At 47.8% G+C, this 17,370-nt stretch overlaps 1 long non-coding RNA gene across 1 annotated transcript; it reads left to right on the top strand.

The window, feature by feature from the left end:
- The first annotated feature begins 209 nt into the window (after nt 1–209).
- LOC113623671 (uncharacterized) lies at nt 210–5,163 on the top strand. Its single transcript, XR_003434005.1, has 3 exons — nt 210–486; nt 3,452–3,536; nt 4,562–5,163. It is a non-coding gene; the product is annotated as an uncharacterized LOC113623671 (long non-coding RNA).
- The last annotated feature ends 12,207 nt before the right edge of the window (nt 5,164–17,370 follow it).

Below are 17,370 nucleotides of genomic sequence, written 5' to 3'. Positions count from 1 at the left end.
GTGGCCCGGCAGTCCTGGCCCCTGCACTTGTCAGATAAACACAGATAAATATCCTGTCCTTTGCCACATCCGGGGTTCTGAAAGAAAATACCATCAAAGAGAAAGGAGAAAAAGCGATTTTCTTTCCAGGTAACGAATCTGTGTTTTGTTTTTGTTTTTGTTTTTTTTTAAACTGAGTTATCTAGAAAGAGGGTGGGCTACTTGGTTGATCTTTCAAAACAACAGAAATGTGGTCCCAGAAGGAGTTGTTAAGTTGGACCTAAGGCAGAGCTACCCACGGCTGTCTCTATGTGGCCAGGAAAGTTGTAGGAGGGGCAGAGTGTGCAAAGATGCTGAAAGTGGCCCATTTTTAACTGAGACACTCTCTCTTCTTACAGTATTTGGGATTTTATTGCCTAGAAATGGGTGGGCCAGCCTTTCCTGATAGAGACCACCCTCAGTTTACTGTGTCCTTCTCTTGGCCTTCTCCTTGCTGTGTGACCTTGGGTAAGATGATAAACACTTCTGAGCCTCCATTGCCTCATCTTCAAAATGCAGGCAAAGAAATGGACAAGGGTACCTACCTTCCAGGCTTATTGTAAGGCTGAGGCGTGATGAGATTGCCTAGAGTCTCAATGCCTCAGCAAATCCCTGTGGAGCACACAGGGGTGGGAAAACAGGAGCCATATCACAGGAGCCTCACTGAGACTTCAGCTTATCAGCTCTTTTTCCTTCTGGAGGTTAGGGAGATTCCTCATGAGAAATCACCTGAAAACCAAGAGGGGAGTACAGAGGGCTGCACCCACCTGAATTCCTGAACCATTAACTCAGGGTCACCTCTGATTCCCAGAAAACACCTCTTACGCATTGAATGGTTTCCATCAGCTGAGGGCATAGCATCCCAGGCTGTAGGTGGCCAAGTGCTTGGAATTCACCTCATCCTAGCCCCTCCTTTCACAGGCCCGGAGAAGGGGGAGCTGGCAGCTGGCCCAGCGACATACCGAGGAGTTAGTCAAAGAGCTGGGACAGGAACCCAAGTCTCCCGGCTTCTAGTATCAAGATAGTGCCTAACAAACGAGTCCTCTCTTTTCTTTCCTTCTCTTGACATGTTGAAATTCTGCCTCAGTCCTGATTAGCACGGGACAGAAGAGACCTCAGATGGTGCCGGCAAGCTGGGCTGTGTTTGGCCCATGTTGTGTTTCAGTTTTTTTGGACTTGGTTCTCAGTGTTAAAATTCAGAAGATTTCACATAAACATGCATCTCTCAAGCTCCCCCTGGAAATTCAGGTGTTGGTGACACTGGCATCACGTGGCCACAGTGGCCAGAGCAGATTAGCCTTTGTTCCCTCGTGACCAGGCACATGAGCTCCACCTGTCAGCCCCTACCTGGCCAGCCTCACTTCTCAATGCACCTGCCTGGGCTCGGTGGGCCTGAGCCTGTGGCACCTGAGTAGAACTTGCGTACCTAGGAAGGGTCTGTCTTCCCAGCCCGTCAGACAGCACTTCTGAACAACAGGTGGTTCCTGTTTTTCTGCCACTTTGTTTTCTCAACCAGTTAACCTGGCTTCAGGTAAAAGAGAAAGCAATAAGGCATCCCATTCCATAAGGAAGTTATTTTTCTAACGTCCCATTTGAAAACTGTGAACTTTCCAGAAGAAACTCTTGTTTTCTTTCCACGTTGACCTAGTTGCAAAGGAAAATCTCATTTTCTTAAAGAGCCTCGATCTTGCTGGTGTGGTGTGTGGACAGACCGGTCAGCCTTTCCATTAGGAACACTTTCCTGGGCTTCAAAAACCCAGCCATAAAGATGTGTTTTGGACCGAAATTGGTCCTCCCCCAGTGGAACCTGGGAATCTTTATTTCAAGGACTCTTTCAAAACATCTTTCACTCTTGAAGTGCAAATGTGTGTGGTTTGCGGCATCCTCAACCACGATTGGGGTTTGGGATTTTGCTGCATGACGTTTTTCCAACATTTAATTTTAAAGCCATCATCTTCTCTATTTATTTCCGTGGTTAAAATTGTTTTTTTCTTTTTCTATTGGGAGAGGATTGCATGAAAGGGGACTTTGTCCATCATTCCCAGTTGGGGTACACACGGACATGGGGCCTTGGTAGAGTCCCTGGCGTGGATGTCTCTTAAGTGTGTTAATTTATATCACCCGACAAGAGTCAGTGGACGTGATTCAATTACGAGTTAAGAAGAGGTTGCCTTCCCAGTACTGCTTTGCTTATTATTCTTGTTTTGATCCTTGCCTGCCCTTTGCAGGTATTTTTGATGATCTTGTTGGCTTTAATGATCAGGAGATAGAGTTCCAGGCTTGAGATGATTGTTCTGGGGGGAAATTTTGAAAATCTACTCTGTATCACTTAGTCATTTGTATTTTTCAAGAATTACTTGCCATGTGAAGTATGAAGAGGTGGCCTACAGAAAATGGCCCAATACGTGTCCATTTGCTCCATTCATGCCAAGCTACTCAAGTCTTCTCCTCTTCCTCACTCCCTAACTTGGTCAAGACCGTTCATCAGCCTCCCAAACCGGAGACTCTGGATGTGGCCTTGACTCCTCCCTCTTGTCCTCTCCCACATCCAGTAGCCACCACTTCCTGTCCATTGTCCTGTCCTGGCTCTGTCCCTCTCATTCCCATCTCCATAACCATGGCCTTCCCTCTGTCCTCCCATCTCTTTGCCTCCTGACTAGCCCGGCTGTCTCCGTCTCTCCCTGGCCAGGCCACCCTCCACCCTCTACCAGTTTTAGTCCTAAAAATGTCACGTCTCATCCCATTCCATTCTCTTGCTTAAAAAAACTTTTGTTGGCCCCTGCCGTCTCAGGATAAAATCCAAACTCTGCAGCATGACGTACTAACCAACTTTCCAGGCTTGTCATTCACCACTCCCCGCTGAGACCTTATGTTCCCGTCACTCTGAACCCATCATTCCATGGACAACCTCTCCACTAATCAACGTTCTGTTCTCTATATCTAGAATGGCTTTCCCCAGACGCCTTTCTTTGGCAAACTGTTTCAAGGCCCAGGTCAAACATCACAGCCCTTGGAAGTCTTTCCTGGTCTCTTGCACGTGGAGTTAGAATTTTATCCAAAGCTCAGCAATGGTGTTTGTCATGAACTGTGGTTTCTCTTTCTTTGGGTCTTATCTTCCCCTAGACTATGAATACTTTGAAGATATTATTCCAGATATTATTTGAAGATATTATTCCAGATTCCTTGGGTAGGAAGGCTGATAAATGGCTGGCTCACTTTTGGGAACAGATCATCTAAAACCTGAAATCCTGATCTGAACAGATACCTCCTAGGGAGTATCAAACCTCAGGGACAAAGGCAGAGACACACTGGTCCCTTCATTATCACCTTCATCACCACCCTTGTCCTTTGGGAGTGTCTCTGAGGTCAGCAAATAGACACTGTGCAAGTCTGCAAGCCCAAGTGATTGAGAGTTTTCTGTCTGTTTGTCCAGGACACAGGTTTATACACGAATGCCCCAGCGTGACTCCTGCGTGTGGCTGAAGTCTCCCTGGGGGACACCTGTCAGGAGAGCCAAGGTAATTACCTCCTTCCTGGAAGGATGTGGATGGGTTCATCTGTCTGGTATGTTTAGGTACAGTCTTCCCTGGAGGTGGGGTCCTGAACCAGGACTCCTCCCAGATCTAGTCCACTTTGGAGGCAGGTGGGCTGGAAAGAACAGAGGCTGAAGACTGTGCCTCACTGGGGTTCCAGTGCCAGCTCTGACACCAAGGGAGGTGTTTGCTGCTTCTCTCTCCAGCATCATTCCTTCTTTTGGCCCTTCCCAATTATCGGCAATCTCTGTTTTGCTGATCTGAGTGGTTTGGGGGAATGGATTCACATGCTGCCTCCAGGGATGGAGCCGTGAGAAGGCCAGTCCAATCAGAGGACCTTTGCTGGGCATCCAGGGCAAGGAGACTTTGTTTTTCCCCTGAATATGCCTGAGCAATTCTGTAATCCTGGGGGCTTGTTAGAAATGCAAATTCTTAGGTCCTACCCCAGACCTATTGAGTCAGAATCTCTGAGCCCGAGCCCAGGAAACAAGCCCTCCAGGTAATTCTGATGAGCACTCCAGTTTGAGAAGCACTTCTCTCAATTTATAGATGATTAAACATATATATATATATATACAGGCACAAAAAGCAAGGCAATTTGCCCATAGTCACACAGCTAGTGAGGAGCTAAGCCAGGTCTAAAAGTCAGCTGTCTTCCACCCACGCCATTTAAAGGCATCTCTTTTTGTTTGTCTATTTGTTTTTGTTTTTTTTAAACTTTTTATTTTATACTGGAGTATAGTGGATTAACAATGTTGTGTTAGTTTCAGGTATGCAGCAAAGTGATTCAGTTATACATGAACAGGTATCTATTCTTAAAGAAAAAAAGAAGAGGCATCTCTGTGTTTTCGTTAAACTGTAAAACCATCAGAAATCACTTCTCGCCTTTGAAGGTCCTCCCCTACCCGGTCTTTTTCTCCAGGGATGAAGATAAATTTCACTTGCTCTGAGGTTATGTGGAGTGAAGCCTCACTATTACTCACTATTACATGTTTATGTCCCTATCACAGACTTGATCAATGTCGGCTGCCCTCAGGAGACCTTGGAGTCAGCGAGGACCACGTCCTGCCTGAAGAGACAGGTCCACCTTTGGCCCAAGCCCCAGGGCATGCTGGGAGAAAGGTGGGTGCCACCCTTTCTGGGGTCAAGGTCCTGGTCTCTTGGCTGGCTCCTCCCAAGTTGATCTGGGCTCCCAGCTTTGGTTCGCCACCCAAGGCTCTGCTCCATGTGTATGTGAGGGTAGGTGGGGCTGGAGGGGTACGGCTGGGTCCTGGCCAGAGTCGTGGCTCCAGTCTGGAAGTCCAGGCATACCTAAGTCATCTCTCGTGGCTCCCCAATGCCATATTAGGCTGCCCCCTCTGAAGGGTGGAATCTCTGACTCATCCACCCCTTCCCCCCACACCCTCACACTCCTGCCAGTTTTGGCCAAGATTAGAATTCACTCAAATCTGTGGGTTCTAAGGTTTCTGCGCTATTTCAGTTTGGCAAATGACTCCTTGTTTCAAGTTAGAAAAAGAAGTCCTTTCCCGAAAGAGGCTTGGGAAGGCTTTTCTTGGTGACCCAATGGTTTGGGCAACTGAAAAGGTGATGATTTCAGTGCATGTTAAACAGAAAGAAGCTGACTCTGTTTCTCAAATACATCTGGGGTTAACAGATGAGAAGCAATGAGACTTTCTCATCAGAATGACAATCTAATCTACCCTCCCGGAAAGTCCTGTAGATTTTCAGCCCTGTGCTAGGTCCTCTCTGGGTATTTTATTAAGCCACACCCCGGTCCCAACAGGTAGGCAAACTTTCCCATTTTAGAGATGAGAAAACTGAGGTTCCAAGTCAAGTCCAAAGCCTGAGGCCATACGGCTGAGAGGCGGCATCGGGACAGGAGCTCTGGTCTCACCTGTGGTTTTGCCACACTGATGGTCCTGATTCTTGGGAAGAGGCAGGGGTCTCGCTCTGCTACCCCAAGATGACCAGCTGTGCAGTCTCTATGCCTCTGCCTTTGGATTTGAAAGGTGAATCAGATAGGGCTTTGGGGATGTGGGCAACAGAACAGGCAGTTGAAAATGAGGGACAGAATCAGGGGAAAGTAGACCAGCCAGGGCCGAAGGATTGGAACGCGGCTGCTCTGAGAGTCTTGGCAGGAGCAGATGGAAGGTCTCTCTGTGGTGGTGCCACTGGAACAAGGCCACCAACCATTTCCTGCTTTTTGTCCCTCTGCTCAGGATTCAGATTCCAAGGAAAACCTGCGTAGTGGGCTCTGTCGGGCTCAGGTGCCATCTCTTGTCTTGGGGAGAGCGGGGCATCTTGAATGACGGTCTCATCAGACAGCCTGCAAGTTTCCAAAAGGAAATCAGGATGCCGTTACTGAGAGAGAAAGTGAGGAGAGTGGGTGTTGGATTGGGTGCCAGAAAGCCAGAAACACAACACTGGGTGTTGATGGGGAGCCCAGACGGCCCCTGGTCCTCTGGCTGTGGGATGAGCCTTTTTTCCTCCTCTCATTAACATCTCTGAGGCCTGGATGCGTTTTTAAGTCTGGTAGACCTGAAGACATTTTTGGGTCCAGGCTGACCCGTCATCCTGAAATGTGGCTTCGAGAGATGGCCCGGTTGTGATAATGGGGCTGGGAGATGCCAGCCTCACGCAGCTCAGGCCCCTCCTTCAGAGCACAGCCCCCTACCGGCTAAGCAACGCCCAAGGGGTGTGCGGTAGGGGCGGGTCATGCATGCCAACTATGAGAACTCCCTGTTGTTCTGCAAACTTCGAAGCTCTGGGGCAAAAAGGGCCAGGAGATAATGAGTGGGGGCTGAACAAAACTACTCCTCTGCCTGCCTGCCAAGAAATGCTCCTGGGATGGAGAGAGAGGAAGACAGTCCAAGGGGTCTTAGAGATGACCCACGCCAACCCTTTTGACTCTAAGAGGGAGACTGAGGCTGGAGAGGGGAAGGCAGCGGCCCAGGTGGTACCACTGATGACTCAGGTTCCAGCCTCTGCTCTGGCCATGCCCCTCCCATTCAGTCTCCCAGCCACCACGGATCAAGCACCAGCTGTGGGCTGCTCGGTGGGCACACTGGGTCTCATGAACCTACTCTTTACCCCCAGGGAGTTTATAGCCAAGAGGGAGGAAACAAGGAAATGAAAAACACAACAAGAAGCTGGAGCTGAAGTGTTTTACCTCAGGGACTCAGGGGGGCACCTTTTTGGCCTCTGTTGACCCCCAAAGCTTGTACCTTTGTCATGAGAAACCTTGGGGGCTCTTGTCCAGAAGCTCAGTTCCCTTCCTCTGTGCCTGTTCTACCTTCATCGTGGTCTTCTAAGTCCTAGCTCGAAGGCCTGCCCACACCTCTCCCTCGGGGGAGACGCCTTTTCTGCATCCCAGTCCCGGGAGCCCTCTCTCTGCAGATCCCAAGTGAAGTGCCCGGGGCCCGCTTGTGGTTGGCTCTTCAGTAGGGCCACCTGCATACAGTGAGGATAAATGATGAATTGCACCCTCTCTCGGCTGGACCCCTGGTGTTTGCCCACCCGCTTGCCCTTTCTAGGCTCACTCCCAAATAGCACTTGCCCAGAAATGCTTTATACACTTGCTGAATAAACATCTTGGTTCCATTCTGGGGCCACAAAAGCATCAAAAGTGAAAATTATGCTTCACTGAAGTGGAATTTGGCAAGCACGCAGTGGCCATGGCCTCATGGTAGGTTTAAACTAGAAGTTCAAGCTCCAGCTCTCCCACTTAAAGGCCATGTGACATTGGGCCAGCTTCTGAACTTCACTAAGCCTTAGTTTACTGATCTGTAAAATGGACAGAATTCTGATGCCTAGCTCACTGGAAGTACATGAGAATCAAATCAAAGAGTGTAAATATAAAAGTGCAAGGTAAACCTCAAAGTACTGAGCAAATACTAGGTATCATGGTTACATGGCCCCTTGATATGGTCCATTTGAGAAAACATAGGATGATTCAAATCTTAGTGCCTGGGCCTAATCTTTATGATAAAAAGGAAAAAGAAAAAGAAAGAAATTTAGTAACCTGTGGTGCTTGGCTGTTTTCTCTTAAAAATGAAGTTAAAATCCAACAAGAAAGGCCTGGGAAACTAGAACTGATTAGATAATTCTCGGAGGGCGTCCCCAATCCTTTTCCAGGAGGGCAGGCGAACATTATCACAGGCTCAAACAAAACATGTGTTGACTTTTCAAAGTGGGTATTCCCCCACCCACAGAAAAACCTGGCCCGGAGGGGTGGCCTGGCAGATGTTATCTTCAGGGAGTGCCTGGTACAAAGGAAAGAAGTGGGGACATGATGGCAACCAGAACAACAGAGGCAGCCACGGGGAGGAGGCCAGGCTGGGAAATGCCGGGAACTTTGCCTTTCTTTAAAGAAACTCACTCGTTCCAGGAGCAGGATAGGGCATTGAAAACATTGTTCTTATCTGATTCTTATCCAGAGAACGATGTGGTAACGCTTTCCAGTATGTGACAGGGGAATGCCACAAGGAACGGGGTTACTCCAGTTGCCCCTGGCCTCAGGATGGGGAGACCGAGGGCTCAGTGCTGTGAAGAAGTCGTAAGCTGAGCTGTCCCCAGAGACAGAGGTGTTGACACAGAGGCTGTAAGCCCCCAGGGAAGAGGAGGGGGTGATGCAGAGAGAATCCGCATTAAATGGGATGAAGATGGGATAGAGGGTCATTTCAACTCGGGTTCTTCGGTTTTTCCCAGCTTTGAGATTTGGGGTTAAAATCCTAACAGGCACCTTCTAAAGATGAAATCCAGCAGAATGCACGGTCCTCTGCACTGCAGATCCACCAGTGAAAAGCCATGGATCTCCACTGGGTCCTCAATCCCTCCCATACAGGCCCCGCACAAATAATTGTTAGTTGGATAATCACTAAATGATCAGAGTCTGGTGGTTAAGTGTGTTGGACTGCTTGGATTCAACCATTGCCCTATTTCCTGCTACCTGTGTGACCTTAGCAAATTATTTAACCTCTCTGTGCCTTGCAGCCCTCGTTGGTGAAGTGGGGCTATGAGTACACTCGGCCTCGTAGGTGGTTGTGGAGTTCAAATGGGATGATACGTGCAAACTGCTTAGCACAGTGCCTGGCACGTAGTAAGAGCCCAAGGGGGTTAGCATGGAGGTCGTTAGGACACAGCATGGGGAGGACGCTACTTCCCACCCCCATGAACTTGGGTGGGGCCGTAGCACTTGCTCTGGCCAATAAAATACGTGTAAAGTGATGTGTGGGACTTGCGGGTGAGAACTCTTTACTACATTCCCTTCCCCTCCCACAGCCACTGTGGAAGCACATGCTGAGATGGACCCCTGGGTCCCCCAGTGACTACAACGAGCAGAGCCCCCTGCCTCCCTGCACCAGACAGTGATGGGAGCCAGAAATGAACTTCTGGGTGGTTAAGCCTCTCAGATATGTGGTATGTTTGTTATTGCATCATAGCCTAAATTCTCCTGACTAATACAATGCCTTATTTCAGTTTTAGGATGCAGGTACCCATGGAGAATTCTCCTCACACACTTTATTTTCTGGAAAGAAGCAGCATGATAGGATGGCCAGAGCTCAAGCTCTTGTGCGATAGACCTGGGTTTGAATCCTGCCTGGTTGCTGTCTAGCTCTCTCTTTTCAGGCAGGTTCTTTAACTCCTCAGAGCCTCAGTGCCCACGTATAACCAGCCCTGCTGTGTTGGGTTGTAGGGGCTCCAGGTGCTGGAGGAGTGCGTGGCACAGGCCGGCAAGCCTCCCGTGTTTAGCACTGATGGGCTGTGGCCAGGGCTGCTCATGAGAGCTTCTAGTGTGGCCGCACATCCCCTCCTCCTGGGCTAGTGAGACACATTAGATAATTCTCCGAGGGCGTCCCCAGTCCTTTGCCGGGAGGGCAGGCGAACACTGTCACAGGGCTCAAACCAAACATATGTTGACTTTTCAAAGTGGGTATTCCTGGCCATCTGAGCTGGGCTGACATCTTCACTTTGCCCCTGTGGAACCACTCTCTACTCTCCCCACCTTCTCTGCCCCAGAGGCTGACACATATAGACACACAAGCAGGCCACTGGCCTCCGCTGGGTTTGGGATATTTATTCCTTCCATATCTTCCCCCGCTACCTCCTGTGAAGCCACCTCAGGCTGGCATTGCCACTTGACTCCAGGGCCCAGCTTCTCTCAAGCTGGCCTCACCATACAAGGTTCCCTGGGGGTATGGTAACTATCCCTGAAGGTGGTAAGGGCTGTGCTGTTGCCCTGTTTCCGCACTGTGGGCTTCCTCTCACTCCACTTTCTAGAATGATCCATCTTCAGTGTGCCACCCAGTTCCTGCCAAGGCCCTGACGATGTCTCAGTCCTCAGTCCTCTCTCCCTCTCTCACCTCCTGTGATCTCTCTTGACGGTCTTGCTTCCCCTGGACAGAGCCTTCTCTCCTCGTAGCAGACTGGCTTAGCCCCTTCTCTATACCTCATCTTTCCAGTTACGTTACAGGCACGCTCTTTAAAGGCAGAACCTCTCAGGCCCTTCTTGGGCACCTGCCCAGACTGGACTGGAGGACTCTCCTCTCGCTGCACATGTGGAGCGTGTATAAAAATACAGATGCCTGGGTTCTACCCAGACCTATTGCATCCAGATCTCTGGATGGGGCCTGGGATTTGGATAAGCAGACAAGGGTTGAAAAGCAACAGAGGATGAGAATTCCCTGGTTGCCTAGTGGTTAGGATTCTGGGCTTTCACTGCCACAGCCTGGGTTCAATCCCTGCTGGGGGAACTGAGATCCCACAAGCTGCGTGGTGCGGTCAAAAAAAAAAAAGTGGGCTTCCCTGGTGGCGCAGTGGTTGAGAGTCCGCCTGCCAATGCAGGGGACACGGGTTCGTGCCCCAGTTCGGGAGGATCCCACATGCCGCAGAGCGGCTGGGCCCGTGAGCCATGGCCGCTGAGCCTGCGCGTCCTGAGCCTGTGCTCCGCAGCGGGAGAGGCCACAACAGTGAGAGGCCCGCGTACCACAAAAAAACAAAAAACAAGCAACAGAGGAGATTGGTGTGATACACCAAGGCCCTGTTAATTATATTATGATTGTGCAAGAAGCTTGATTATGCGTACTCATTCCACGTGCCTGGTGTGTGAGTGTACGTAGGGGCAGGCTGGCTAGTCTGCTCGAAGTCCCACAGAAAGGCTCTGCCTGCTGCTCCCCCTGAGCCTTCAGTCCTTCTACTTTCCTGTAAGAACAGCAGAGAAATACCCTTCCTTCTGCTCATGGAAATTCCCCCATCTTTCAAGGACCACCAGCTTCGGCCGGCCATTGCTTACAGCACACAGTGAGGGAGAAGGTCCCCTTTGATATTTACTGTGGTTTCATGCCCAGTTGTATTGATACATGAATGATCTCATGCTGTATATTCATTTGGAGAATGGGAACTCAGTTTTAAGCTTTCTTTTTCCTCCTTCTCCTCTGCACTGTTTATTGACTGCCTCGTCTATGCCAGCGACCATAGGTGCTTTTTTTTTTTTTTGCGGTACGCGGGCCTCTCACTGCTGTGGCCTCTCCCGTTGCGGAGCACAGGCTCCGGACGCGCAGGCTCAGCGGCCACGGCTCACGGGCCCAGCCGCTCTGCGACATGTGGGATCTTCCCGGACCGGGGCACGAACCCGTGTCCCCTGCATCAGCAGGCGGACTCTCAACCACTGCGCCACCAGGGAAGCCCCATAGGTGCTTTTTTTATATGTCAGGTCATTAATTGTTGCAACCATCCCATGAAGTAAACATTATTATCATCATTTGACAGATAAAGAAGCCAAGGTTCTGGGTGGGTGGGTGGACAGGTTGGGGGTAAATGACTCGTCAAATAACTCGTCCAAGTGTCAGAATTGGGTTTTCATCCCAGGTCTGTCTGGCTCCAAGTCATTTGCTATAAATCAGACCAAGCTCTTTGGTCTCAGGACTGCTTTACATTCTTAAAAATTATTGAAGATTCCAAAAAAAACTTTGTTAACCTGGGCTATATCTATCCATCTACCATATTAGAAAATAAAACCAGAAAAAACACAAGTATTTACTTCACATAAATCAACAATAATAATCCCATTATATATTATACGTATAACTTTTTCAATGAAAATTAACGATATTTTCCAAAGGAAATAAGAGCGAAAAGTGGCGTTATTTTACATTTTGCAAAACTATTGCCTGCCTTAATGGAAGACATCTGGATTCTTGTACTGGCTTGTGCAGTCAGCCTATTGTGATACAAATCATGTAGTCCCTGGGAAACTCCACTGTTCACTTTGGAGACAATGAGAGTGAAAAGGGCAGACAATTTTTGGTCTCTTACGGAAATCATTTTGAACGCATGTAACCCCGAGAAGGTTGTGGGGACCCCTGGGGATGCCTGAGCAGTACTTTGAGAATCACAGCTCTAAGCTGATAAGCTCTGCCTGCTCTTTGCATTCTCACCATTTCTGGGTACTCGTCTATCTACAGCACGGTCTGGACTTCACGCATACCCAACCATCACTGGGTAACGTGAAGGTAGGAAGAGGATGACTAGGCAGTCTGCATCCATCCTTTACCAGCAGAAAAGGGCACCCATTGAGTTTGGCTCTGACCCTGGGCTCCTGGAGAGAGGCTGCTATGGTCCAGTGAGCGGCCCAGGTTCTCCAGGCTGTACAGGGCACACGGGAGGTACGGTGTGTTCTTGACCAGGTTTCCTGAGAGTTTGCAAGCTCAGCTTGGTGATGAGCCTGTGACCTGAATGAATCACCACCGTTTATTTTCAAGGGAAAAAAGAGAAAAAGATACAAATGTCTCTAGCACAGTGGGGATCAAAATACATTCCTGTCGGTTTTAGGGGGAGGGAGGGATAGGTGGGGTCCAGGGGATTTTTAGGGCAGTAAAATTATTCTGTATGATTCTATGATGGTGGATACGGGTCATTATACATTTGCCAAAACCCATAAGGTGTACAACACCAAGAGTGAGTCCTAACGTGAACTATGATTTTAGTTAATAATAATGTATCAATATCAGTGCATCAGTTTTAACAAATGAACTACGCTAATGCAAGACGTTCATAATATGTGGGAATGAGGAGAGAGTGAGAGGTTATATGGGAACTCTCTGTACTTTCCGATCACTTTTCTGTAACCGTAAAACTGCTCTTAACAAAATAAATCAAAACAAAACATCCCTGCCAGTCTGGGTCTTAGCAGAGGGTCTTTGTGGTTTGGGGGCTGGAATGGCCCAGAGGAAAGCCCTGAACTGCTGTCCTGACTGTGCCACCACCCTGGGAAACTGTACCCACTCACACATCATGACCCCAGACGAGACGTTCGCTTGGGATCCTTCTCCCATCGTCTGCGTCTGTAGCTCCCAAAAGTCTACGGTAGCATCAGCTAGGATTTGGAAGGTATAATTCTGGTGGTGAGACTAGTAATTAGAGGATTGTTTAAAGACTCCTGGGGTTGTTTAATTACTTGAGAACTGTCAGCCCATCATCACTGGGGTAATAGCCCCACTGAAGCACAATGAAGCCAGAACACTGTGCATCTGTGGCTGGGGAAATCTCCTGTACTGTGATCTGGGAGGGAGCCCCAGCTCTTCTGCCCAGGCTGCTTGGGACTCGAGCCAGGAATTCGACAGGAAGATGTTTGGTGACTTGGGGAGGAATCAGAAGATGTGGCTGGCTGAGGTGTACGCACTGTGAGTTGATCACCAGCTCGGGCAGCCATGCTTTGGCTTACGATAAGAAACACCCCTCCTGCCCGCCACTAAGTCTTCTTTTAAACAAGCCGAGTTGGGAGAACGGAACCTGTATGGCCATCCTTGGGGGTGTGTGGACCATAGGGTTGGGATGGAGAAGGCAAGGGAGGCACCTAGGGCACCAGTTTTTAGGAGGTAAAGTGCAGACTTGGCACCCGAGAGCCTTTTGCATCCCAGGCGCCTGGCTCTCGGCTCCCTAGGCCCTGTCCTAAGTGTGCCTTACCTCGATAGCTGGTTGAATCTTCAGAAGCATTACCGGTCCTCGCCACACCTGAGTCCTATGCACTATAAATAGCTCTCAGTGTGGGCTCCCCAACTTCTTTCTCCAGTGTGCATCTCCTTCCCCAGCTCCTTCAGGGCTGGCGGTCCCAGGAAATGAGCTAGACTCTGGAAGGTTTGTTCCACAGTCCAATGAACACACAGGCTCTCAGATAAAAATATGCTTAGGAGACAATAAGTGGTTGTTTTGAGATTGAAAGCGGAGACCCTAGTGACAAGGCATGGGGGAGGCTTTCCTGAGACTTTCTACTTTCAGGGTGAGGAGTGATGGGGGGGGATTGTTTGTGAGGACAGGTATGGAGGTGACCCCTCGAGGAATTTGTTTGGGGTTTTTTTTTTTTTGGTTCTCTATTTGCTCAAACTTAATTAGTAATATTATAACTTTCCATTTAATCATTGACCTAAATGAGTTGTATTTTTATCTCAGCAGGAGTCTGGCTGGGGCTGAAAGAAGCAGCTGTGGCAGCTGAGTGAGAGGCAAACTCTTACTAGAATATTTGGGCTGGCAAGTGACACCACTTCTGCTCCAAGATAAGATGGAGACTCTTCCAAGCTATGTTTTAAAATCATAAAAAACAGAGTCTCCTGCTGGAGATAAGACGTGTGTTGGTTTGGGGCATCTGGGAGCTGTGAAAGGGGAGGGTTATCCCAGCATTACTGAGATTATTGCTGAAACCAAGATTATAAGTAATTAAGGTTTTGAAAGTTTTCTCCAGGTACACAATAGACTTACTCAGTATCTTGGATTCTTGAGCTGGGGTCAGGTTAACTATTAAAAGAGGAAAAAAAAGTATTTCTAACAAACCTGAAGTTTATTTAAAGCCTACGCCATTCCTGTTGCTTTAGCAGATCTCGCTTTAAGCTGTAGCTCTTTTCCTGGCTCTCAGGACATCTAATGTTGATTCACTTGCATGCCTAGATTCATGGTGTTTAAACTCATTGCCAAGTTCAATTAGCCTCATTTTTACCTTCACCACACTGTCCCCTGGGATCCAACAGACTCACAGCCCTGGAGAAATGAGGACCAACAATCATTGCATTTCTTCTCCAACTTTAACTCCCTTTGCTAGAACCAAATGCTGGGCTTGCACGGGACACTCTTGCTCTCAGAAGGAACAGATTGCATTTTTCATTGCAGAAGCACATGAGCCCTAACTTTCATGTGCCTAGAATGTTCTTTTATAGGCATCCTTTTTCAGTATCTTTGATCTGCAGGATGTAATCACATTTTCCTTGAAGATATAAATCATCTAGAAAAACATAGAAGAGGAGAAAATTCCCTTAAATAACTTCTCAAACTGAATTAAAAACATAAGTTAATTATTTTGAATTATTTCATAATTCTCCCATCTGTATCTCCTGTTCTCATCTTGTCTTAGCATCATCTGTGCTGGCCACCCTGGGTCTTAGACGAGACACTTCATTCACAAAGGGAAACTTTTAATTTGCTTAAATTGGCATGGAACAACTTTCGCAGGATCAGAGGATTTAACTTTGTTTTTTAAATGTCCGTGTTTAATCTTTAAATGTTTTTTATTTTTTTAATGCCCACTGATAAATGGATAAAGAAATTGTGATACATATCTACATAACAGAATGTTATTTAGCCTTAAAAAGAAAAAGGAAATTTCGCCATTTGTGACAACACAGATGAATCTGAAGGAGGTTATGCTAAGTGAAATAAGCCAGCCACAGAAAGACAAATGCTGCCTGACCTCAGTCATATGTGGAATCTAAAATAGTCCAACACTTAGAAGCACTGAGTAGAGTGGTGGCTGCCAGGAGCCGGGGGTGGAGGAAACGGGGAGATGTTGGTCAAAGGGTATAAACTTTCAGTTATGCAAGATGAGCAAGTGCTGAAAATCTAACATACAGCATGCTGACCGTAGTGAACAATACTTTATTGTATATTTGTGTTTGCTAACACGGTAGATCTTAAGTGTTCTCACTACACACACACACACACACACACACACACGTAATTATATGAGGTCACGGGTATGCTGATTAGCTTGACTGTGGTGATCATTTCACGATGCATACACAAATCATACATCAAGTTGTACATCTTAAATATATACAACGTTCATTTGTCTATTACACCTCACAATCACCAAAGCTAAAATTTTTTTTAAAAAAAACAAGAAATTAAAACAAAACAAGGGCTTCCCTGGTGGCGCAGTGGTAGAGAGTCCGCCTGCCGATGCAGGGGACACGGGTTCGTGCCCCGGTCCGGGAAGATCCCACATGCCGCAGAGCGGCTGGGCCCGTGAGCCATGGCCGCTGAGCCTGCGCGTCCGGAGCCTGTGCTCCGCAACGGGAGAGGCCACAGCAGTGAGAGGCCCGCGTACCGCAAAAACAAAACAAAACAAAACAAGAACTTTTAGCAAGCATTTAACCAAAACTGTGCCATAGTGTTCAGGACTTTGTGTTGCAGACACCAGAAACCTGCTCAAGAAATAGAGAGACACTATGCAAAAGATAGAGGGGTAACTCTCAGGGCGGAAGTGGGCCCCAGGGCCAGTCAGCTCCAGGGTCTCAGGAGCAGGTACTGGGCCCCTCCGGGCAATTGCAGAAGCTTCTCCGCCCTGGATGACCTGTGCTGCCCATACCTTGGGGGTTGCATCTTTGGGGCTTGGTGCCAAAAAAAAGGAGGATGTTTCCAGTCTGTAGAGTTAAAAAAAAAATCCAAGAGAAGGGCTCAATTTTGCTGAACTTGGGTCATGTGCTCACGTCCACCAGCCACAGCACTCTTACAGGGGAGACATTCCAGGTTCCAAAAAGGAGCCTTGAACTTGGGTCATGTGCTCACGTACACCAGAGGACTGTCTGATTGTCCCTCAGAGGAGTTGCAGAGCTGCACCAGGAGATACACTTGCCCCACCACACAGGGTGACTTCATACCCTACACGCCAAAATGCTCCCCCCCAGCCATTCTTTCTATGAGGAAAAAATGAGCAAAGAGTAAAGTACAGTGTTGCCGTGACCAACCGGAACCTTTGATTAACCAGAAATCGGTTTTTCATTCAACTTTAGGGGAAAATAGAAGAAAGTCTTGGGGGCTTACTTCACAATCTCACTCTTAGGGTATGTTCCAGGGGGCTCTCATTCTTCCAGGTATCTTTTGCATGCTTTTTAAATTGTGATAAAATCCACATAACCTAAAATTTACCATTTTAAGTGTACAGTTCAATAGCATTAGGTACATTCACAATGTTGTGTAATGATCACCACAGAGTCCGTTTCACCATCCTACACAGAAACTCTGTGCCCATTAAATAATAACCTCCCCTGCCCCCTGCCCCAGCCCCTGGTAACCTCTAGTCTACTTTCTGTCTCTATGAATTTGCCTATTCTAGATACCTCATAGAGGTGGAATCATGTAATATTTGTACTTTTGTGTCTGACTCTTTCACTTAGCATAACGTTTTCAAGGTTGGTTCACCCATGTTGTAGCATGTGTCAGAATTTTATTCCTTTTAATGGCTGAATTTTATATATCTATATATAGGTATATTTATATATATATTCCATTCATCTGCTGATGGACATTGGGTTATTTCCACATTTTGGCTATTGGGAATAATGCAACTATGAACATTAGCGTACATTAAATGTCTTTTGGCAGTGCTGAAAAAGTATTTACTTTCATTAAAATGATGCTTCAGTGTCTTCAATTACAACAACAAAAAACTGTTTCCCATCAAAATGGAGGCTCTGTGGGCTCATGGAGAAAGGATGGGCTCCGGAATCCCACAGACTCATCTTTAATGCTGGGTTTATGATTTCCTAGTCTGTGA

The sequence above is a fragment of the Aethalodelphis obliquidens genome, unplaced genomic scaffold, assembly GCF_003676395.1.
Source record: "Aethalodelphis obliquidens isolate GAN/ISIS:26980383/991018 unplaced genomic scaffold, ASM367639v1 scaffold11, whole genome shotgun sequence".
NCBI classification, from domain to species: Eukaryota; Metazoa; Chordata; class Mammalia; order Artiodactyla; family Delphinidae; genus Aethalodelphis; species Aethalodelphis obliquidens.
This window is presented reverse-complemented; position numbering and strand designations above follow the sequence as displayed.